General features: G+C 43.7%; 1 protein-coding gene across 6 annotated transcripts in view; it reads left to right on the forward strand.

The window, feature by feature from the left end:
- Positions 1-24545, forward strand: part of sema4ba (sema domain, immunoglobulin domain (Ig), transmembrane domain (TM) and short cytoplasmic domain, (semaphorin) 4Ba) — a 448919-nt gene that overhangs the window by 265952 nt on the left and 158422 nt on the right. The window contains exon 1 of one of the 6 annotated variants that reach the window (XM_068017752.1): positions 6428-6636. The exons of the other annotated variants lie outside the window; for them this stretch is intronic. The gene's annotated coding sequence lies outside the window, so the exon portion shown is untranslated. Of the gene's footprint in view, positions 1-6427; positions 6637-24545 lie in introns of those variants that run through there. 6 annotated transcript variants of the gene reach the window in all.

Consider the following 24545-nt stretch of genomic DNA (forward strand, 5'->3'; position numbering starts at 1 on the left):
CAGAGGAAGAAAATTCTTGCCTTTAGTAGAATGCAGCAATATCACCAGTGTAACTTCTGAGGAAAGGCTGATCAGGCTCTAACTGGAAAAGAAGCAACTGACTAGAAATTTTCAAAATAATGAAGGGGTTGATAAAATTGATGCTGATTAATTCACACAGAGGAAAGATCCAAAAAACTGGGGATGCCATTGAACTATTAGGAAATATGGCACAATTTTCAAAAGGGAATTGGATAAATACTTAAAAAGGTACCTTTTTCAGGGTTCTGAGGAGTGGGATAAATTGGCTCACTCTTTCAAACAGTCAGCACAGGCACAGTAGGCTGAATGGCCTCCTTCTGTGCTGTTTGATTCTAAAATAGGAACATAAACGCAACTATTTGACATGATATTAATAAACATAATGAAGGTAACTGGAGAGGCCACTGAAATAAATTAAACTAGTCGATCTCCCATGGTGTTGCTCATGGTAGGAGAAGATACAGTAGAGCTTGTGGCTACAATCTGTAACTACAGAATCACAGGAACTTGTTTGTACAAGAAATTCAATGGCACTTTCAATGTTAAATATTGACATAAAAAGGTAAATTAAAAATCATGACAGTAGGAAGTGTAGTATCTGGATGGGAATTGCATGCGTAAAGGGGATGATTAGCATTACAAATAGATGAGTTCATAAAACAAGTGGCTATGGTTGTGGAGTTGGAGAGGGTTGAAGAGTTTAGGATGAGGCAGGAAGGAAGGTTCAGATCAACCAAGTAGCGATAGGCATGTTGAACCAAATTACTTTTTCTGATCTTAAAATTTCCTCAACTTCTACCTAGCAAAATAATAATTTGTATTGACAGTCAGAACATGGACAGCCATCGGCAGCAAAGAGCAGACTACAGAGATTTCCACGAGGCTTTTCAAATGAAAGCATATTCCAACAGATTATAATTGTCAGGCAAGATTGAATATGCTGGGGCCCCTTCCTCCAGAAAAGAGAAGACTGAGGGGTGACCTAATAGAGGTCTTTAAATTTATGAAAGAGTTTGATTGGGTTGACGTAGAAAAGATGGCTCCACTTGTGGAGGAGTCCAAAACTTCCTTTTCCTTCCTTTTGGCCTCCTTGTCTCGAGAGACAATGGGTAAGCGCCTAGAGGTGGTCAGTGGTTTGTGGAGCAGTGCCTGGAATGGCTATAAAGGCCAATTCTAGAGTGATAGACTCTTCCACAGGTGCTGCAGGTAAAGTTGGTTGTCGGGGCTGTTACACAGTTGGCTCTCCCCTTGCACTTCTGTCTTTTTTCCTGACAACTGCTGAGTCTCTTTGACTCGCCACTCTTTAGCCCCGCCTTTATGGTTGTCCGCCAGCTCTGGCGATCACTGACAACTGGCTCTCACGACTTGTGGTCAATGTCACAGGACTTCATGTCGCATTTGCAAACGTCTTTAAAGCGGAGATATGGACGGCCGGTGGGTCTGATACCAGTGACGAGCTCGCTGTACAATGTGTCCTTGGGGATCCTGCCATTTTCCATGCGGCTCAGTAGGGTGTAAATGCTGGGGATGTTGGCCGCCTCGAGGACCTCTGCGTTGGAGATACGGTCCTGCCACCTGATGCCAAGGATTCTTCGGAGACAGCGAAAATGGAATGAATTGAGACATCCTTCTTGGCTGACATACGTTGTCCAGGCCTCGCTGCCGTAGAGCAAGGTATTGAGGACACAGGCTTGAAATACTCGGACTTTTGTGTTCCATGTCAGTGCGCCATGTTCCCACGCCCTCTTGGCCAGTCTGGACATAGCAGCGGATACCTTTCCCATGCGCTTGTTGATTTCTGCATCGAGAGACAGGTTACTGGTGATAGTTGAGCCTAGGTAGATGAACTCTTGAACCACTTCCAGAGCGTGGTCACCGATATTGATGGATGGAGCATTTCTGACGTCCTGTCCCAGGATGTTCGTTATCCTGAAACTGATGGTTAGGCCAAATTCGTTGCAGGCAGCCGCAAGCCTGTGGATGTGTCTCTGCAAACACTCTTCCGTGAGGGATGTTAATGCAGCATCGTCAGCAAAGAGGAGTTCCCTGATGAGGACTTTCCGTACTTTGGTCTTCGCTCTCGGACAGACAAGGTTGAACAACCTGCCATCTGATCTTGTGTGGAGGAAAATTTCTTCTGAAGAAGAATTAAACGCATGAGAGAGCAACAGGGAGAAGAAGATCCCAAGCAGTGTGGGTGTGAGAACACAGCCCTGTTTCATGCTATTCAGGATAGGAAAAGGGTCTGATGAGGCACCGCTGTGCTGAATTGTGCCTTTCATATTATCACGGAACGAAGTGATGATGCTTAGCTTTGGTGGACATCCGATCTTTTCTCGTAGTCTGAAGAGACCACTTCTGCTGACGAGGTCAAAGGCTTTGGTGAGATCTGTGAAGGCAACGTAGAGGGGCATCTGTTGTTCGCGGCATTTCTCCTGTAGCTGGCAAAGGCAGAACACCATATCAATAGTGGATCTCTCTGCTCAAAAGCCACACTGTGCCTCAGGGTAGACACGCTCAGCCAGCTTCTGGAGTCTGTTTAAAACGACTCGAGCGAAGGCTTTCCCCACTGTGCTGAGCAGGGAGGTAGTTGTTGCAGTCACTGCGGTCACCCTTGTTCTTATAGAGGGTGATGATATTGGCATCGCGCATGTCCTGTGGTACTGCTCCCTCGTCGCAGCACAGGCAGTGCAGTTCATGGAGTGCTGAGGGTATAGCAGGCTTGGAACACTTGATTATTTCAGGGGTAATGTTGTCCTTTCCAGAGGCCTTTCTGCTGGCTAGAGAATCAATGGCGTTACTGAGCTCCAGTTTTGTTGGCTGTTCGTCCAGCTCGTCCATGACTGGCAGAGACTGGGCTGCATTGAGGGTGAAATCTGTGACAACATTTTCCCCGGAGTACAGTTCTAGGTAGTGCTCCACCCAGCGGTCCATTTGCTTGCTTAGGTCCGTGATCGTTTCCCCTGATTTAGATTTGAGGGGGGCGATTTTCTTGATGGTTGGCCCAAAAGCTCTCTTAATGCTATCATACATTCCTCTGATGTTTCCGGTGTCTGAGGCCAGCTGAATATGACTGCATAGGTGTTGCCAGTAGTCGTTTGCACAGCACCTGGCTATTCTTTGCGCGGTGCTTCTGGCGGCTTTAAGTGCTAAGGATGTTAACTCGCTGGGGGCTTTCTTATAGTTCAACAGTGCAGTGCGCTTAGCAGCTCTGACAGGTTCCATCTCTTCAAAGTGAGATTGAAACCAGTCTGCATTCAGCTTCTCACGTTTGCCAAAGGTGGTCATTGCTGAGTCATAGATGTCGTTTCTGATGTGGACCCACTTGGTCTCTGCATCTCCTTCAGGAGTGTTTTGAAGGGCTTTTTCAAGCGAATTGAGAAACTTTTGTGACAGCTGTGGGTAAGAAATTCTGTTAGTGTTAATACGCGGGTGGACATGCTGCTTGGAATGATGTAGCTTCTTTGGTTTGAGTCTAACCTTGCTGCACACCAGGGAGTGGTCGGTGTCGCAGTCTGCACTGTGGAAGCTGTGTGTGATTTGAACACTGTTTATAGAAGCTCACTTTGTGACGATGAGGTCCAGCTGGTGCCAACGACGTGATCTTGGGTGTCTCCATGAAACCTGGTGACAGTGTTTAGTTTGAAAGAACGAGTTGGTGATGCAGAGGTTATGATAGGTACACAACTTCAGCAGTCTCTGTCCATTCTCATTCATCCTTCCAATGCCATAGTGCCCGAGGCAGGAGGGCCATGAGTCATGGTCGGCCCCAACCCTGGCATTAAAGACCCCAGCAGGAACAAATGTTCGGTATTAGGAATGCTACGAATAATATTATGGAGTTCCTTGTAGAACTGGACTTTAACTTCATGTGGGGAGCAGAGTGTTGGAGCATAGATGCTGAGTAGGTGTACTAGACCAGAGGCGGTGAGCAGTCGGATGGACAATATGTGTTCCGAGCCATTTGTAGGTGGCTCTATCATGCTGAGCAAAGAGTTTCTGATGGCGAAGCCCACTCCATGCTGTCTTGGTTCTTCTGGATCCCTACCCTGCCAGTAGAAGGTGTAGTCTTGCTCTCTTTGTGATCTGATCACAGGGAGGCGTGTCTCCTGAAGTGCTGCAATGTCCACATTGAGTCTACTGAGCTTGTTGTTAATAAAGGCGGTCTTCCGAGAGTGATCGATTTGTGTGAGATCTTCCAACAGACCAGGACACATAGTTCTGATGTTCCAGCTTGCAAAATGAAGGGCTGCTACCTTCTTTCCTTTTTTTGTCGTGCTGTTTGGTGCGGTGTTACAGTCCACTTGTCGGGCAATGACCCTGAGCTCCAAGCACCCATTGAAGCAGGTGGACTGTGGCGGGACAGAACCTTTCGGCCCAGGGGGCTGCCCGGTTTGAGGCGGGCTACAGCTATTCAATGAGATGCAATGACCTCTCCCACCGACAAAGGCAACCCGTGGCGCCCAATTTCTACGCCACTTGAGCTGGACTTAAAACCTGTAACTGCTGCCTTCCGTGTTGTTTTGGTCGCTGTGAGTTGACTATGGAGTGACCTCTCCACGGCACATGCGTGGGTGGAATGTATGGAGGTTGTGAGTTACCCAAGTGTCAAAACCCCCCTCTCGGCCTTCCTAGTGGGGTCCAAAGGAGTGCAGAGCTCGACATTTGGCACCAGTTTGGCTGCAGGAACTGCCAGAAACATGTCAAAGGTGACACATGACCACCTTAGGGGCTCCACTCCGGATTTTCTGTTCGGGTTTACTCCCTTAGCCTTAGTCTCTCCCGAGGGGCCCACAAGGCAGTGCCTGAGCAGGGGCCCTAACAAGTAGAGTACACATGGCTCGCAACCTGCTCCCCCCCACCGCTAGCTCCTGGCTTCTCCCCTGCCCGTTCCACACTTCTCCGCCACCCCCCCCCGCCCCCGCTTTCTCCCTGCTTGCCCATCCACCCCCGCTCGTTACCCGCTTCTCCCCCCTGCCCTCGCTCACTCCCCGCTAACCCACCTCCCCGCCCCCCTCCCTCGCTCCCTGCTTCAAAACTCGTGGTCATAAATGTAAGATGGTCATTGATAAATCCAAGAAGGAATTCCAGAGAAAATTATTTACTCAATGTGGTTAAAATGTGGGACTTGCCACCACATGGAATAGTTGGGGTGAATGGCATGTATGTTTTTAAGGGGAAGCTTGATAAGTACATGAGTGAGAAAGGAAGAGAAGGATATCCTGACAGGATTAGATGGAGCAGAGTGGGAGGAGGCTAGTGTGGAGCATAAACACCGGCACAGACTGGTTGGGCCAAATGGCCTGTTTCTATGTTGTAAATTCTATGTAATTATATGATAGGCTGTAGAAAATGTGAGTGATCCTGTTCTAATGATCTATTTGGGTGTTTCACATAAGGGTGCTCCTGGGAAGTTACTTTGCCTGCCAGCCAAGCGTATCAAGATTGCCAGATGTGCAGGGGCTGTAGTCGAGGCTGCCTGACAATAGGACACAATTGGGAAATCAGCTCTGTAGGGTACAGCAATACAATGTGAGTTCGAGCAACAGAAAAAAATTCAGTCAAACGTCTGTTGAGGGAAGTATCCCCTGTTTCCCTTTCTGGTACTGTATAACCCTAATGGTATTGATTGCCTATTGTGATAGGCATCAGCCTTGGCTTAATGGTAGCACTTGTATTTCTGAGTCAGGTGATTATGGGTTCAAGCTCCAATCCAGGGAACTGACCACATAATCCAGGCTGACAGTTTATTGCAGTATTGAGAGAGTGCTGCACTGTCAGAGGTACCATCTTTCGGGTGAGATGTTAAACCAAGGCCCCATCTGTCCTCTGAGATGTATGTAAAAGAATAGCAGGTGGGATCACTCCCATGTCCTGGCCAATATTTATCCTTCAACCAACATCATTGAACAGATTATCTGATCACTTACCTTATATTGATGTATGTGGGATCTTGCTGTGCACAAATTGGCTGCCTCGTTTTCCTACATTTAGCAGTAATTATTTTTCAGAAGTACTTTATTGGCTGTGCAATGCTTTGGTAAAATGTGCTGTGTAAGTGCAAACTCTTTCCTTTCATTAACCTCAAACAGCAAACCATTTGGAGAAGTTTTTCTTGTCCCTCATCCACCAGCAATATATATCACCAGATATTTGACATGTGCTGGCAGCAGGAAATGTCTCTCACTCTAGACAAGGACTCGGAAAATCTGCCCCTTGAAAGCATCATTTATGTACTGTGGTCTTTAACCTACTTGACAATGAGTGAGAAAAATAGTCTCATTCAAACATAATTTTTACCCGAACAGAAACCTCTTAGCCTGATTGTAGTGTACAAATGCTTGTGGTCGAGATGCTTGTTTTACTGTCTTGAGGAATTTGAATGTTTTACTGAGGCAGTACAGTGCAATGTGTATTCCAGAGTCACTCTGCACTGGGAAAGCAGAAAATAATTGTTACTATTTCGTCAACTGGTCATTCCAAAAATTGCAACCTTTTCATCACTGTTTGGAATTTTTCCTGTGGTGAAAATAAATGTGCTATATGAGGATCAGTAGAGTCGTTTTTGGGCGTCACGGCCGATACAGGAAGAGATAAGGAGCTGTCAATGAGAAGGTTAGTACTAGAAAATATTCCACACCTACTTTGCCTGCACGGTGCTTTATTATTGGATTGGATTGTGTCACAGCTAGTTGTAAATGGAATTGTACTTCTGTGTGTGTGTGTCTGTGTGTTTCCGTTCCCCTAGGTCTCCGTTAGCAGCAACCACAACTGAGAAATTATTGCTGCTGATGTGAATGGAAGGATGCTTCATGCTCTTGTATGTATGTCATGTTGGGGTGGTAGTCCATTTAAAGTAAGTAGGTTAACGCTAGCATTAACTGTTCATCCCCTGATGTCAGTAGCAACAATGTCCATGTTAAATTACATTAGCTAAAACAAGGAATGCAGCAATTTATCAGTCAGCATGGTACATTAGAACTGCAAAGCACAGCACCATTTGTGGGACTGGAATCCAAACCCTTTCTCTAAATTCACAATTTCAGTCGTGCTGCTCAGGAACAAGGCGTTTGGGACTGGGCATGGGAGATGAAGACTAGGACTATGTGCCCCCCACCTTTCCCCCACCCACCACCAGCCCCTCTTTGCAGCTGGCTGAACAGCAACGTTAGCCGAGCACTGAGTGCAGGTGTGTGACACAGTGAGGTCTGTACAGTGAGAAGGAAGGGAGAAATGTAAAGAGAAATTTGCCTCTGGAATGCTTTACCAGCTGGCGTGTTGGGTACTGACTCTACGCGCTTTCAAAATTCCAAAATGGAGCTGGACTGTTTTTTGACTGGGGCAGAGATTGCATTATGTAGAAGGTAATGTGATCTCCTGGTTTGGCTGAGGAGTTCGGAGAGGAATTGCCCAGATTATTTTTTCCCTTATTGGCTCTGGGTTCTTCCCTCTTTATTGCCTCTCCCAAAAGATTACATAGCCTTGGGGGCGAGGGGAACTGGAAAGTGACTAGACAAAAAGCTCCAGCCATCATGAATGTGGGGCACATTTGATGGACCATCCGGCCTTTTCCTTGCTGTCATTTTCATGTGGTGGTATACCAAGCACTCGAAAGTAAAAATGACAGAAAACAACTCTGCCAGAGGCTATTAAATTTGTGTTCTTGCTGGGAGATGCTTAGCTAAGCCTCACTTGTGGGCTGGACTTTTAGCCAACTTAAGGCTATCATTATCTGATTGGATTCATAAAACCAAAAACAGTCTTGTTAATAAACTGTGACAAGCAACAAGTTCCAATGTGTATTTTGCCTTTACCAATGGAGTGCATTGACACTGGTTAGTTTATTTTGTTTTTTTGAAGGCACAGTTTATTCATTCTGCTGGATGTTACACTAGGACATGGGAATGGATTCCAGTTTTGGATGCCTTCCATTTCATCATTGTTGGCCTCTGCTAGTCCCTAAAATCAGCACGTTTAAACTTTTGTTGCACACTTTATTATTTCTGAGGACCACGACAATTCCATTTTTGTCTGCAAGCTGACATTTTCCCTTGTGAAAATGAAAAGGCTAATGACGCAGAAAATGCCTTAAAATTGGCACAAGCCGGGAAGTAGGGTGACCTTTTCCCCAGAGTCATTGTTTGTGTGTTTCGGAAAATGTGCCTGTGCTGTGCGAAGGGACTGTGTAAAAATTCTGGGTTGCTATGTTGACAACTAATCATTTTCAGCATCCAAATAAGGCATGAGATTTTACCAGTCAATCCACAACCATACAGAAAGCAAAATACTGCTTGAAAAGCCAGTGAGTGGGTTAGCGCTGTAGGCAATAGTCTATTGAAGCCCATTAAAAAGACATGGCCACCCAGGAAGCTAAGCCTCCCAGGGTTCAAAAACTTACTGTGATTGTATTATGTTCTCATGTACATGGAATGTGATACAAATGTACATTTTTAAATACTTCGATATGGGGCATTTCAATAAAATATGCAGAATGTGAAAGAGCAGATGTCACAGGTAATGTTTATGCTTTTGTATAGGCATTGCATCATTAAAGTTACAAATGTTCAGAACCTTTTCACGGTTTAAGTTTCCACCATATTAAACTAATTGCACATGAAATAGATCATGTGACTTTTAATTTCCCCTCGTCCATGAAAAAAAGAACTTGCGTTTATATAGCACCTTTCACAGCCTCAGGAGGTCCCCAAACACCTTACAGCCAATGAAATACTTTTGAAGTGCAGTCACTGTTATAATGTAGGAAACACAGCTGCCAATTTGCACACAGCAAGCTCCCACAAACAGCAATAATGAGCAGAAAACCTTTTTTTTGTGATGTTGATTGAGGGATAAATATTGACCAGGACACTGGGGAGAATAGCCCTGCTGTGATGTTATAGTGAGCTTCCTTGTTGTGTGGTGATTTCTTCGAAGCCATGGCGATCTCTCTTTGGAGGCCAGGGTCTGTGAATCAGTCTGTGAGTAGCTGAAAGGCTGTCTTACATCTCCTTACCTACAGTATCAGGACTAGGGTTACTAACCCCCCAGGATTGTCTTTGTGCTTCCAGGAATTAAAGCTTAATCTCCCAGACAGTGCTGTGAGCAACACTCAGGAGAAAAACCATATGTGGGCATTATAAACAATTACGTGTTTTTGGTTTTCATTTTCTTTGCACACTTTGGTTTGTTCGTTATAAAAGTATTGGAGCTGACTTGAAAGGGCATTTGAAGGCAAGAAGTCATGTGAGGAAACCTCCATAAATATGTCCAACCACGACGCTGAAACAAGGCAGTGTGCTGGTTTACCTCCCTACCAGCATTGTTTCAACATTTGCTTAGAGTTATACAGCACAGAAACAGGCCCTTCGGCCCACCGTGTCTGTGCCAGCCGTCAAGCCTATCTATTCTAATTGCATTTTCCAGCACTTGGCCCATAGCTTTGTGTGCTATAGTGTTTCAAGTGCTCATCTCAATACTCCTTAAATGTTAAAGTCATAACGTTTTCCAGCACAGAAACAGGCCCTTCGGCCATCGTGTCCGTGCTGGACATCAAGCACCTATCTATTTTAATCCCATTTTCCAGCACTTTGCTCGTAGCCTTTACTTGAGGCTTATGTTACCAACATTATCCCCTAGCTCCAAACTAAGAGATACATAGCTGTGCATAAATAAGACCACTTTTAATTTCCATGGATTCCATCAGTTTATCCTTAGCTTTATAGATAGACACCCAGAGTACAAAAGCAAGGAAGTTATGCTAAACCTTTATAAATAACTGCTTAGGCATCACCTGGAGTATTACATCCAATTCTGGGCACCACACTTTGGGAAGGGATACAGAGGAGATTTACTAGAGTGGAACCCGGGATGAGGGACTTCTGTTGTGTGGAGAGACTGGAGAAGCTGCAATTGTTCACCTTAGAGCAAAGAAGGTTAAGTAAAGGTTTAGTAGAAGTGTTCAAAGGTATGAGGGGTTTTGAGAGAGCAAATAAGAAGAAACTGTTTTCACTGGCAGGAGGGCCAGCAACCAGAGGATACAGATTTAAAATAATTGGCAAATGATCAGAGGGAAGTGGAGAAGGCAATTTTTTAGGCAGCAAGTTGTTATGCTGGAATGCATTGCCTGGAAGGGCAATGGAAGCAGATTAAATAGTAACTTTCAAAAGGGAATTGGATAAATACTTGGAATGCAAAAGTTGTAGAGCTATGGGGAAAGAGTGGGGGGGGGGGAGGGGGGTGCAGGAGTAGGACTAATTGGATAGCTTTTCAAATGGCTGGCACAGTAATGATGGGCCAAATGGCTTCCTTCAGTGCTATAAGATTCTACGAGTTGTCACCTTATTTAAATGGCATCTGATATGGAATTGTATCAAAAGTCTTCTGAACATGTGGGAACAGCTCTGATTCACTAATTCAGTTTTCTCCTTAAGGGATTCCAGTTGATGTGAGATGTGACCTGTTGCTTCTGAATCCATACAGAATCGTTACAACACAGAAGGAGGCCATTCGGCCCATCGTGTCCGCACTGGCTGTCCGAATAAGCAATTTATCTAGTACCATTCCCCCACCTTCCCCTGGCCCTGCACATTCTTCCTTTTCAGACAACAGTCTAATTCCCTTTTGAATGCCTTGATTGAACCTGCCTGCACCGCACTCTCTGGCAGTGCATTCTAGACCTTAATCACTCGTTGCGTGAAAACGTTTTTCCTCATGTCATTTTTGCTTCTTTTGCCAATTACTTTAAATCCGTGTCCTCTCGTTCTCGATCCTTATTATCTTTCTATGACTACAATTTAGTTGAGCATTGATGGTGCTCCATAAGATGTTTTTGAGCCTTTTTTCCATAATGGATGATAAGCCAGTGCTCTTGCCGGGGATTAACAGGCTCAGGTCTCACATTTGTGTTGGTTACAAAGACGACATTCATTATTCTCCACTCTGCAGGTACAGTTCCAATATTTATGTAAGTTCTAATAATATTTGGGGGTAGATGATATGAATTAGCCTCATTGGAGTAGAGCGTCATGCAATGGGAATGCATATTAGAGATTGATTCTAAATTTGACTGTTCCAGTGGTGTTCTGGCCACCCTCCCACTTTTCACCTTCCATAAACCTAAACTTATCCTAAACTCTGCTGACTGTATCCTAACTTGCACCAAATATCATTCACCGTCACCCCCAATGCTCACTGATGTATATTTGGCGTCTGGTCAGTCAACAACTCCATTTTAAAATTCTCAAACCCCTGCATGATCTTCCCTTAACTTTGTAACCTCCTCCAGCCAAACTACCCTCCGAGATCTTTGTGCTCCTCCACTTCTGGCCTTTTCCGCATCCCCATTTTTTTCAGCGCTCCACCATAACGCACCTTGGGACATTTTACTCCATGAAAGGCAGTGTATAAATTAAAGTTTGATTTGATTTATTTTGATTTAGAGATACAGCACTGAAACAGGCCCTTCGGCCCACCGAGTCCGCGCCAACCATTAACCACCCATTTATACTAATCCTACACTAATCCCATATTCCTACCACATCCTCACCTGTCCCTATATTCCCCTACCACCTACCTATACTAGGGGAAATTTATAATGGCCAATTTACCCATCAACCTGCAAGTCTTTTGGCTGTGGGAGGAAACCGGAGCACCTGGAGGAAACCCACGCAGACACAGGGAGAACTTGCAAACTCCACACAGGCAGCACCCAGAATTGAACCCGGGTCGCTGGAGCTGTGAGGCTGCGGTGCTAACCACTGCGCCACTGTGCCGCCCAAAGTTGTTGTTGTTGAGCCATGGGGAGCGATTGTGCCCTGCATGGCATTCCATTCAAGCGATGAAAAATTACATTGACGTTTGCATCCAGATTTCCCATTGCGTTGAACTCTGAGCCAGGACATCTCTTCGGAAAATCTATCACCATTGTTTACTCCCTCCCTTCCTTGCGACATGCATCTGGTGAGGGCGCCCTGTTGAAAAGTGAAGAGATGAAATTCCTCCTGTTGACAATTCTGACTCAAAACTGGGAACATGTGGAAAGTGACATGTCCCACCCTACGCTCATGCAGATCTTTCTGGGAAAATTATCAACAAGGAGCACTTTCACCCCTTTGATTCTCCAAATTTCATCCTATGTGTGTACAGTTTGCCTATAGAAGGTTTAGTTAGTAAAAGGTTGTTTTGACTTTGTTTGAATGTTTTAGCTTGTTCTAACTTGCTTCTATGCGATATGTTGGTAATCAGAGCAAAGAGCAGACACACCCTACTGGAAATTACATTGTGTAATGTTGAGGATCCAGTGTTTTGTTCCTTAAAAAGTGATGTTTACACAGGTAAAATGGTAATGATAAGTACGTGCTTTCTGGAAGTTACCATGACTTATAATTTGTGCAGGAACGAGTAGGTGGATACATTCACACAGCTGTTAGGCAGTACGATTTAGTGCAATAATATAACCTGAACCACAAAATACATTGCAGACACTCAGGTCCTCAACAGTCATCCTGTTAAAGTCTTCTGGGGTCTGTCTGTTGCAATTCTAGATTGGTGTGAAAGAACACGGCGTGATCATTTCCAAATTCACATTATCAACGTGAAGACTGTTACCCAGTTCAGTTGCGGTGAGCACAATTCTGTAACTGCCCCTTCGGCTTAGGAGCAGAATGTTTGGCTCAGTACCTCTTTGTTTTCTCTGTTTATTTGCAGATTTGTTCCAAGATTTTCCAATTTGAATGAATTAACCAATTAATAAATATCCGACGCCTGGCTGGAGTTAATTTAGATGTGACCATAGGGCCATTGAATGAATAATTACACAGCAATTAACTGATACTCTAGTTTCCAACAAGAGTTTCATGTAATAAATTGTTACAATCATAATTTATCTAATCACATGCCGTTAGCAGTGCTTCACAGAATCAGTTTCTTATTAGAAGTGCACCCTACTGCAGTGGTAGAGAGCAGTCTGAAGCTCCAGAGCTCATTAGCTGTTGATCTCATCTGTAGATCATGGGCCTAGAGGGTTTTAAAGGACTGTATTGACCACAGTTGCCCCATTGGTGGATAAATCCCCTATCAGCACATTAGCAACCTGAGATTATATGCAAGTTTATGGCACTTGGTTTCAGCTTCATATGATACCACTGAGGGTCTGCTGTAGGTTCCCATGTAGCTTATAAAGACAAAGCTTGGACACCCCACACTAATACATGAACTGGTTATCTTTGTGTGCCCCACCTGTTCTCCATATTAAGGACCTTAATGATTCAATATTGGCAAACATGATTAATATGCATATGGGTAGTTTGAAATCCAAAACAGGGTATGCTAATTCAATCATTCAGCATCTTCACCTCACCTCAAATAGAAAATTCTTTTCAAAATGTCAGAGAACAGGGTTTAACATTTATCACAACATTATACCTTTTGTAATAGCATGAATGAGTGTAATGCATATTACTATTTCCCTATGAAGTTTAATCACTAGAGGCCCGTTAACAAGTAGTCATGTGTAATACACAGAAGGATGGGTACCTCAGGGAGAATGGACTAGAAATTTAGCTGCGCAGCACCCATATTTTGGGTGCAAAACCGCCTCCTGATACTCCAATATGGTGGGCAGGAAGCACGTGGCCATTATAAGCCAGAACTGTGCCCCACACCATCCCCACTCCTGCCAAATTGGTAAAGGCCAAAAGGAGTGGCGCAGCGGTTAGCACCACAGCCTCACAGCTCCAGCGACCTGGGTTCAGTTCTGGGCACTGCCTGTGTGGAGTTTGCAAGTTCTCCCTGTGACTGCATGGGTTTCTATCAGGTGCTCTGGTTTCCTCCCACAGCCAAAGACTTGCAGGTTGATAGGTAAATTGGCTATTGTAAATTGCCCCTAGTGGAGGTAGGTGGTAGGAGAATTGAGGGAAGGTGGGGATGCGGTAGGGAATATGGGATTAATGTAGGATTAGTAAAAATGGATGGTTGATGGTCGGCACAGACTCAGTGGGCCGAAGGGCCTGTTTCAGTGCTGTATCTCTCTATGATCAAGCATACCTGAAACAGGTGTATACCATTTACATATCCCCCACTGCAAGACTGGTTTGCCCTGAGATGCCAACAACAAGTTGTACTTACGTAGTGCCTTTAACTGGAGGTGGTCAGTGGTGTGTGGAGCAGCACCTGGAGTGACTATAAAGGCCAATTCTAGAGTGACAGGCTCTTCCACAGGTGCTGCAGAGAAATTTGTTTGTCGGGGCTGTTACACAGTTGGCTCTCTCCTTGCGCCTTTGTCTTTTTTCCTGCCAACTACTAAGTCTCTTCGACCACCTCCAGGCGCTTATCCATTGTCTCTCGAGATAAGGAGGCCAAAGGAGTGCCTTTAACGTAATAAAATGTCCCATGGTGCTTCACAGAGGCATTATAAAACAAAATACCACACCGAGCCACATAAGGAGATATTAGGGCAGATGTCAAATAGGTAAGCTTTAAGGATCATCTTAAAGAAGGAAAGCAAGTTAGAGAGGTTTAGGGATGGAAACTAATAGCTTAGGGCCAACGCAACTGAAGGCACGGCCACCAATGGTGAAGTGATTAAAAATCAGAGATGCTCAAGAGACTAGAATTAAAGGAGTGCAGATATCTCAGGGTTGTGGGGCTGGAGGAGATTACAGAAATATGGAGTGGAGAGACCATGGAGGGATTTCAAAACAAGGCTGCACTCAGGAAAGTTAGGCCTGCACATGGCCTGCAGGTGGTCCATTAAGTGACAGGCTGCCACCAACAAGGTAAGTGCTCACCTGTGTGCACATCCCAGCTCCACATTCTAAGATTGTGGGCCACTACAGGACACCAAATGCCCAACCAATTACCAGTGCTGCCCCCACCACAACCCTGACCACTGCCTAACGCCATCACCATACCAATCCCTCCCCCCACACCCCACCTCGTTTGCCACTGCTACCTCATGACTGACTTGGTTGCCCGTTTTACAACACAGTCGCCCCTTCCCAGTCACCCCCTCTTCCTCACTTATCTGAGGGCCATTGCAACGGGAGTAGCAGCCTGTTCTTCATCTCACTTCGCCTGCAGCTTAGCAGCTGGATGGAAACAAGGCCCAAGGCCTACCTGATATCAGGCCAAGGGACCACCCAACCCCGGCGCACATGAAAATCAGGATGTCTGAATTTCTAGGACAATAACTAGGCTGTAGGTCAAAAGGTGAGATCATGTGATTTAATGATAAACAGTCAATCCTCGAGATTGAGGACAGTTCTTCCCTCCTTCTCAGGTATGATTGAGGTCTTTAAAATTATGAAAGGGTTTGATAGGGTAGATGTAGAGAAGATGCTTTCAATTGTGGGTGAGACCAGAACTGGGGTGGATAACTGTAAGATAGTCACTAATAAATCCAGTAGGGAATTCAGGAAAAATTTCTTTACCCAGTGAGTGGTTAGAATGTGGAACACGTTACCACAAGGAGTCATTGATGCACTTAAGGGGAAACTAGATGAGGGAGAAAGGAATAGCAAGATTTGTTGTTGGATTGTAATGAAGAAGGTGGGAGGAGGCTCATGTGGAGCATAAACAACAGCATAGACCTGTTGGGCCGAATGGCTTGTTTCTGTGCTGTAAATTTTTTCAACTTTGTATAGCAAATCAGATAAAGTCATGTTGATTAATAGCTCATTCTTTCTTTCTTAAACCATTATGAATTTGGCTGAGGTTTTTTCAGCAGCCTCCTAATACTTTGTCCACTCAGGTTTCAATATAGAAGTTATTACTGCATATGATTTCGTGACCTCTCGCTGCCTGAGCAAACTCCTGATATGAAGCAGAGATGACTCAGATCTGACTTTTTCCACCAATTTTTAGATTTGATTAGATTAGATTAGAGATACAGCACTGAAACAGGCCCTTCGGCCCACCGAGTCTGTGCCGAACATCAACCACCCATTTATACTAATCCTACACTAATCCCATATTCCTACCAGACATCCCCACCTGTCCCTATATATTTCCCTACCACCTACCTATACTAGTGACAATTTATAATGGCCAATTTACCTACCAACCTGCAAGTCTTTTGGCTTGTGGGAGGAAACCGGAGCACCCGGAGGAAACCCACGCAGACACAGGGAGAACTTGCAAACTCCACACAGGCAGTACCCGGAATCGAACCCGGGTCCCTGGAGCTGTGAGGCTGCGGTGCTAACCACTGCGCCACTGTGCAATTTGGGAGACTATCGATGATGACAGAAGACACTTTAGATTACACGACAGAATGTGGTGTACATCTTGGATAAAATCAAGTGGATACCAGTGCCTACAGCGAAGAAGATTTTCGAATTACCAGCTTGGTGAAGTGAGATGGTTGTGACCACCATCTGTCGATGAGGACAATGGAAGTAGAATGGAGAACAACGGAGAGGCCAATTTCACTCTGTGCTGGCTAATGTCTCCCCTCTACTTTTTATGGCCCTGGTCTCCACAGGCGCTAACATCTCCAAGCTGTCTAACTGATTACATTCCAGATGTACATGACACGCTGGTGCACACAGCAGCCTGGTGTTCCTAGTGTACACAGCACCATGGTGTACATGACACCCAAGTGTACACAGCACTCTGGTGTACACGACACCCTAGTGTCCACAGCACCCTGGTGTACATGACACTCTAGTGTACACAGCACTCTGGTGTGCACGACACCCTAGTGTACACAGCACACTGGTGTACATGACACCTTCATATACACAGCACCCTAGTGTACACAGCACCCTGGTGTATGTGACACCTTGGTATACACAGCACCCTAGTGTACACAGCACCCTGGTGTACGTGACACCTTGGTATGCACAGCACCCTGGTATGCACAACACCCTAGTATACACAGCACCCTGGTGTACATGACACCATGGTATACACAGCAGCCATGTCAGTTGTGCAGCTGGCTGTTGAGTAGATCACCACAGAAGTGTCTCCAAATTGTCTCTTGTCATCATCCCTAATCACTATTGGAAGACTCCCAAAGGCATAAAGAAGTCAAACCTGAGTTAGTTGTATCAAGTTTAGCTGAAACATATCTGAGTGAAACTGCTTCTTCACCCTTCATTTTTTTAAAAATATTTTCGTTTTCGTGATATTGGCATTTGGGTGTTCTCACACACCTGCTGCCCATGTCCTTCTAAATGGTGAGGCCGCAGGTTTGGGCGGCGTTGCCAAAGGAGCCTTGACATCTAATTGCAGAGCTTCCTGTAGATGGTACACACTGCAGCCACGCTGTGCTGGTGGTGGAGGAAGTTGGTGTTTAAAGTGGTGGAGGGTATCTTAACAAAATCTACAAAAGTCAAGAGTGTATTAGACAAACATTGATGTCCCAGATACATCTACCACCTGCCAGGAAGCCTTGCTTTGTTGAAGGTAGGAATGTCAGTCTTGTGTGAAGCACATTCTTTAACCAGTAGACCAGTCCATCTCGAAAGGGTTAGGATGTAGGCATTCTGTTGCATAGTGATAAATCATTTTCATTTCCATGTCTTCTGCTCTGATGGCCCACTAGTTGTAGCAAGCTGGCCAAGGTTGTTGAACTGGACAATATTTAGCTACCTTTTGTGGCCACTGTACATTCCAAAATAGCTCTAGTCAGCTATCCAAAAGGCTGCCAAACTCTGCTGTCACTCCAATCGAACAGCAGAGAAGCCAAATCCAAGACAACTGATATACAGGTTTACAATGGCAAGGTAGTCAATCCTTCATATACACTGATGGGAGGAGGATCGCTGTCTAATTCCATCTGGCAGCTTAGACAAAGTTCACAATGTGCGGCCATCACCAGGCAGCTACTGGGAGTCAGATGAGGATCAGTGTCAGGAGCTATGTGAAGAATGCCTTAATTATGCAGGGAACATGCACAGCACTCTGGGAGCCTTAACATCCATCGGAGCAGGAAGGAGAGGATAGGTAACGTAAATGAAGAGAAACTGTTTCCAGTGGCTGAAGGGTCGATAATCAAAGGGCATGTATTTAAGGTGATTGGCATAAGAACCAGAGACGACATGCGGAAAAGCTTCTTTATACAGTGAGTGGTTAGGATTTGGAATGTGCAGCTTGATAGGTTGGTGCAGACAGGTTCAATATTAACTTTCAAAAGGGAATTGGATAAATACTTGAAGGAGAAAAACATTGCAGGGATATGGGAGAACGGGATGAACTGGAACGCTCTTCAAAAGAGCCAGCACAGGCTTGATGGGCAGAATGGCCTTCAGTGCTGTACTGTTCTATGTTGCCTCCAGCAGTGAGCATTCTCTCATCATCAGCCTAGATTATTACCTCAGTCCTGGGGCAAAGCTAGAGCCCACAATCTCTTATTCGCAGGGTGAGTGTGTACCAGCTGAGCACTCTGACGTTCTGCTATGAGTGAGTTGTGAGACTCTAGAGGTTATTGTTGACTTCTTTCACTTTGATTATTTGTTATTGTGGGTCTCCAGTAACACTTTGCTCATTTTAATTTGCCCCCCACCAAATTCAACACAGTTAATCCAGACTTCAGTTTCCAACTGCTGAACAAACCCTTGGAACTGCAGGAGCAACATTTCATCAATGACATAGTTTATGAAGCAATCCATCCGACGGATGCAAATACCAAGTAACAAGCAGTTATTATCTTTGTGGTGCCAGGGAGGGTTAATGACTCCATCGGCAGACACATTTCATCATCTTAATCCAGCATTTTCTCAGCCTCTCTTGCTCCTCCAAGGCTACTGGACTCAATCATGGAAATTTTCCAATATATGTACAGTGCTTTTTCTCTCACTGAGAATCAAATCAATCACTTTCCTTTCTCATTGTTACCTCAGCAAACCACACCAGATATCAGTAACAAGCTGTCCACTATATTTTGTATACGTTCTCTCTCTCTCTCTTTCATGGCAGGAGAAACAAAATCGTGGCAATAACATACCCCGAATACCCCCACTATATTTGCATATACTATTCATTGCACAGTCTGGCTTGCTGAACCCACTATGCATAAAATCACTATCCTGATCATCTCAAACAAGGGAATCAAATCAGAGTCCTGTGAGAGGCTTTCCCTTAGGGAGAACGAACATCTAAAGGAAACATTTATAAGGCTATAGGGAAAGAGCAGGGGCGTGGGACTAATTGGATAGCTCTTTCAAAGAGCCAGCACAGACACAATGGGCCGAATGACTTCCTTCTGCACATTGGAGTCTATGATTTGTCGAACATTTGAGGGCTGTAGATTAATGACAATCAACACAAAATATCTTTCAAAGTATGTTGGCAAGCAAATAATTAAAGCCCAGACTGAGAGTTGTTGTCTGGTAGCCATCAGTGCTGGTACTCAGGTAGAATTGATGGGGGTGGAGGAGGGAACATTGGGCAGAGATCGATCCCAGGGATCTCTGCCTGTTCTGTGCTACACATGCACGAACCTCTGGGTGGGTGATAAAGCAGGTATAAGGAGCTGGCAGTGAGACCAGATGAGGGCTTCATGTTGATATTTAAATTCATGATAAGATGAATATTAGTGCATGCACAATTTCTTATTTTGTGCAGGGTTTACCCACATAAAGTTAATCTACCGTGAACATTCCCAAAACATTCAGAAAATCTACAAATCACTGTTACGTCTGATCTTTACCTACACAATGCAGCTTTATTACCTGGTAATTAGAAACAATCCTTCATCATAACAGTCCATGGAAATTTAAATTGTGTCACAGCTACATCTTAACATTGTGAGAGGGCAGTGATTTGAAATAAATTTGGAAATGCTGGGGTTTGGAATTGCCCAACATCCTGGCTCAGAGAGGGCAATGCTGAAGCCTGCTGCTAGTAGGCAGCGGTACAGGTTGCAACTCACAGAGAACATTGCCAGGAATGCATGGGTGCAGAGGGTAATGCTCAGAGGCACTGATGACTTTTTCTTGGCTCTTGTGCCTCATCAGGTAATTTTCCTATTATCAGATTAAAAATATACTTAATGCTTGACAGCAGAGCACTCATGAGTAAGCAAGTTTTAGCTGAGAAAAGAATCCCAGATTCTTGTCCCATTGGCAATACGACACTAACACTGATTGAGTTTGATAACACCTGAGATAAATAACTTGATCTGTTTTTCATAGAATCGTAGAGAAGGAGGCCATTTGGCCCATCGTGCCTGTGCTGTTTCTTTGGAAAAGCTATGCAATTATCCTCACTCCCTGCTCTTTCCCCATAACCCGACAAATTTTTCACCTTTTGAAGGTTCCTATTGAATCTGCTTCCACTACCTTTCATGCATTCCAGACTGTTAACAACTGGCTGTGTAAAAAGAAAACTCAACTCACCTTTGGGTCTTTTCAAATTGATCTTAAAGCTGTGTCCTCTGATTACCAACCCTTCTGCCAATGGAAACTATTTCTCCATATTTACTCTGTCAAAACCCCTCCAAATTTTGACATCTCTATTAAATCTCCACTTCAACCTACGTTTCAAAGTATTGCCATTGCATCAGCATACAGTTACAAGATTATATTTATTTTTATATTTCTACTGTGGAATATGTATTTATAATCCTGTGAGAAGCATCTTGAAATATCCAGAAAGAATATTGACTACTTTCTTCAGGCAGGAATAGCAAGAGAGGAAGAAGGATCAGCGGTTTCTTATATATTTGTGTCGTGCTGTCATTGAGCACTATATGCGATTGAATTGTACAGCAGCTGCCATTTTAAACTGGGAAACATGCTTGTAATTCTTAACTTCCTGCCTTTGTCTACCGTCTGATTTATAAGGGTAAAAGCTGCCTGGATATGTCCAATGTAGCACGTGCCAGAATGCAGATTAGCAGAAGATTGAATGATGATTGAAAGATGCAATAAGGTATATTTAATTATAATATAAATTAGGTGTGCCAATATTGTTTATCCTAATTGAGTCTGATTAGGATAAATGCCATTTCCGTTTCCACTCAGTTAACTTCATTTAGAAGGAAGATTTCCAAGAGAAAAACTTGTATTTATATAGCACCTTTTGTGATCTCAGGATGTCCCACAGTGCGTTGCAGCGAATTAGGTACTTTCCAAGTGTCGCCATTGTTGAAATATAGGAAAATGAAGCAACATGTTTGTGTTTCTATTTGACGGGTTGCCTTTGTGGGAGTGCAGTTTTTCATAGTGCCCCCACATGTAAAGTTACTGATATATATAACTGATTTGATGGTTTTGTTTCTGTCAGTTGTGGCACAGTGGGTAGTAGTCTTGCCTCTGAATCAAATGATTATGGGTTCAAGTCCCACTCCAGCGAAATACGAACAAAAATCTAGGCTAACACTCCATTGCAGTACTGAGGGAGTGCTGCACAGTTGGATGTGCTGTTGTTCAACTCAGACATTAAACTGAAGGCTCAGGTGGATGTACAAGATCCCATGGCACAATTTTGAAGAAGAACAAGGAAGGTGCCCTGGCCAATATTTATCCCTCAACCAATGTGACTGCAAACAAAATAGATTATCTGGTCATTATCACATTGCTGTTTGTGGGATCTTGCTGTGTATAAATTGGCTGTCGCATTTCCTATGTTACAACAGTGACTACACTTCAGTGGTACTTCATTGGTTGTAAAGCACTTTGGGATGTACTGAGATCATGAAAGGTGTTGTATAAATACTGGTCTTTCTCTGTTGTGCCACCATCAAAGGTCGCCTGGAAAAAACATATTAATAAATTCTAAGAAGTAGAAAAAAATCAGTGTTATTAGATGATGTTCCAATGCTTTAGTTGACTTTAGGATAAAAAGAATGTACATTAGGTGAGTTAAATATAGGTATTTAACTCACCTGTATGTAAGTTGAATGTTATTGTACGTTGGTATTAGAAAGCAACAGAGTCAAATAGATCACCATTTCCTTTGAAGGAAAAATACCCATGGAAGATAAACAATAATAAAATGAAAATTGCCCTTTTGATCATCACAACACAAGGTCATTATTCTTATTGAATTGTAAAACCTCACTTCAACTTTACTACATTTTATACTGGCAATAATCAGGTTACTGAGTTTTACTTTCTCAGGCCTTATTACAGACAGGAGTAGGCTTGCACAGAATTATGCAAGGGTTGGATGGGGATAATATGAACCAGAGGCGAATCCTGAATGCTAGGCAGCTCCGTGAATGGGAGGATTCGGAGAATCACCATAGATTCCAGAGAACAGGTCATAAAGGTTAAATTAACCAGTGCAACAGGTTTGCAAATGTTGATGCTTTCATCACCTCAACCATTTTTGTTAGCGTTTCATTATTTTAGGAAAAGCAGCAGAATCTCCCAGCATTTCATCAGCTGCTGACAGTGCTTTCAGTTTAAGACAGTGAGAATTGCTTTTTTTTTTAAACTGCTCTGATCAAGTCCAAGGGCGATTTTTATCACTTGAGCTGAAATTTTGAACTGATGGTCATCACTTGGCCAGTTATGACAAATAGCTTATTGTGAGGTTTTGAAAAGCATCCAACTGTTGGAAAGTAAAAACAAAATCGCTAGATTAAAAGTTAATCCACAGAATACAATTCCGAGGGCCAGTTCCAATATTGTTTGGTCTATTACCTTCATTAGACAGGAGCCAGAACTTCCCAACGCCATCTTTTTAACAATTTTGGTAATCTGATTTATTACAAATGAGTTACCACCGGAACTGAAATGATGCTGATCAAAAAATGCAGACTAATATTAGGAATAGAATCGCGTGTATAAATTGTAGCAGTTTCCGGGCTTTTTGTGAAAAGTTGGTACTATTTAATACAGCATAGGAATGTGTCACAGTGCCAAAGCAATTGTGGCTCCTGTAATGAACTATGGAGATCCTCTCGAATCAGAGTGGAGACCTTTGCAGAATTATTTTCCTGCTGTCCTTTGACGACAGCGAGGGCTGCTTTAGCTCTGCAGAAGCGAATTTGTGCAGCAGCATCTTGTATTTATATATTGCCTTAACAGAATAAAATGTTCCAAGGCACTTCTCACGTCTATTATAAGGCAACATTTGATATCAAGCCACATAGGGAGATATTAGGGCAGATGACCAAAAACTTGATCAAAAACATAGGTTGTAAGAAGTGTCTTGAAGGAGGAAAGTGAGGTAGAAAGGCAGAGGGGTGTAGGGAGGGAATTCCACAGCTGAAGGCACGGCCACTAATGATAGAGCAATTAAAGTCGGGGATTAAAATCCATCATGAATCTTGTAGCCCAGTGTAATATTATTAATCAATGGTTTAATTTGGTTTATTCTATGGGAAATTCCATCTAAAATATATTTTTGTAACTCAGCAATGCACATGATAAAACTGCTGAATAACTTCCAAACATAGAGAACGAATACTAAAACTGACACCCTGCAGTATTTGTAGGAAAAACAAGTCAATGATAAAACAAATGCACATTTTTTTCAGATTGCTTGTTGGCTGTGTACCAGGTCCATGTACCTCATTCCGCAAGTAGGTCTGTGTACCTCATTCTGTGTGCATGTCTGTGTACCTAATATTGAGGCCAGGTCAGGGTACCTCAATCTGAGAGCATGTTTCAGGTTATGGTGGGTAAGATGTAATATGGAAATTGCTGTCCTTTAACAATACAGATGAAAAAGAGCCATCAACTCTCATTTTGATAGTTTTGGCATTTTTCAAATTCCATTATTTCTTATGTTCTCAGTGTTGATGACTTCTGGGGGATTTCCTCTGGTTACCATTGGTATATAATAAAAATCTTTGTTTAAGTCAGCTTTATGTTAGAAATTTTTATTGTAAATGGTTCACACTTTAGTTACAGCTCCCCCAGCTGACACAATGCCACCACTGGTGCGGAAATAAATTTAGTGAGGCAAGTTTACATCGTCAGTTTCCATTTTAAATGTTGTCATAGGAATTTATAATGGAATTATATTTTTAAAAAGGCTCTTTAAGATGGGGATTGGATTATACCTGTGTGCCCTAACCCAGTTATCTCCTGAAATTTGACCCTGCCTCATTGGAACACTACACTTTATCTTGACTTTTTAGCATCCTGCATACACTGCATTTAGTGAAGAAATTTCATTTGAGTACAAGAGTAAAGAAGTCTTGCTGCAATTGTATAGAGCCTTGGTGAGACCGCACCTAGAGTATTGCATACAGTTTGGTCTCCTTACCTAAGTAAGGACGTACTTCCCGCAGAGGGAGTGCAACAGAGGTTCACCAGACTAATCCCTGGCATGGCAGGATTGTCCTATGAGGAGAGATTGAGGAGACTGAGCCTATATTCTCTAGAGCAGGGTTGTCCAACATACAGCCCGTGGGCCAGGATCCAACCCGCCAAAGGTTTCCATCCGGCCCATGGATGTATCTCAGAGATGAAAAGTTTTTAATTGTCTTCTTCCTCCAGACGGGCTTTTAAAAAAATATTGCAAGTCAATATTGGGTGCTGCATGAGAGGGGTAACAATGATTCCCCAACTTCGGACAGATTCGGGATTTTCTGACTTTTTTCAAAGGCTGCTGGAAAACCCGAG

The sequence above is a fragment of the Heterodontus francisci genome, chromosome 38 (assembly GCF_036365525.1).
Source record: "Heterodontus francisci isolate sHetFra1 chromosome 38, sHetFra1.hap1, whole genome shotgun sequence".
Classification (NCBI taxonomy): Eukaryota; Metazoa; Chordata; class Chondrichthyes; order Heterodontiformes; family Heterodontidae; genus Heterodontus; species Heterodontus francisci.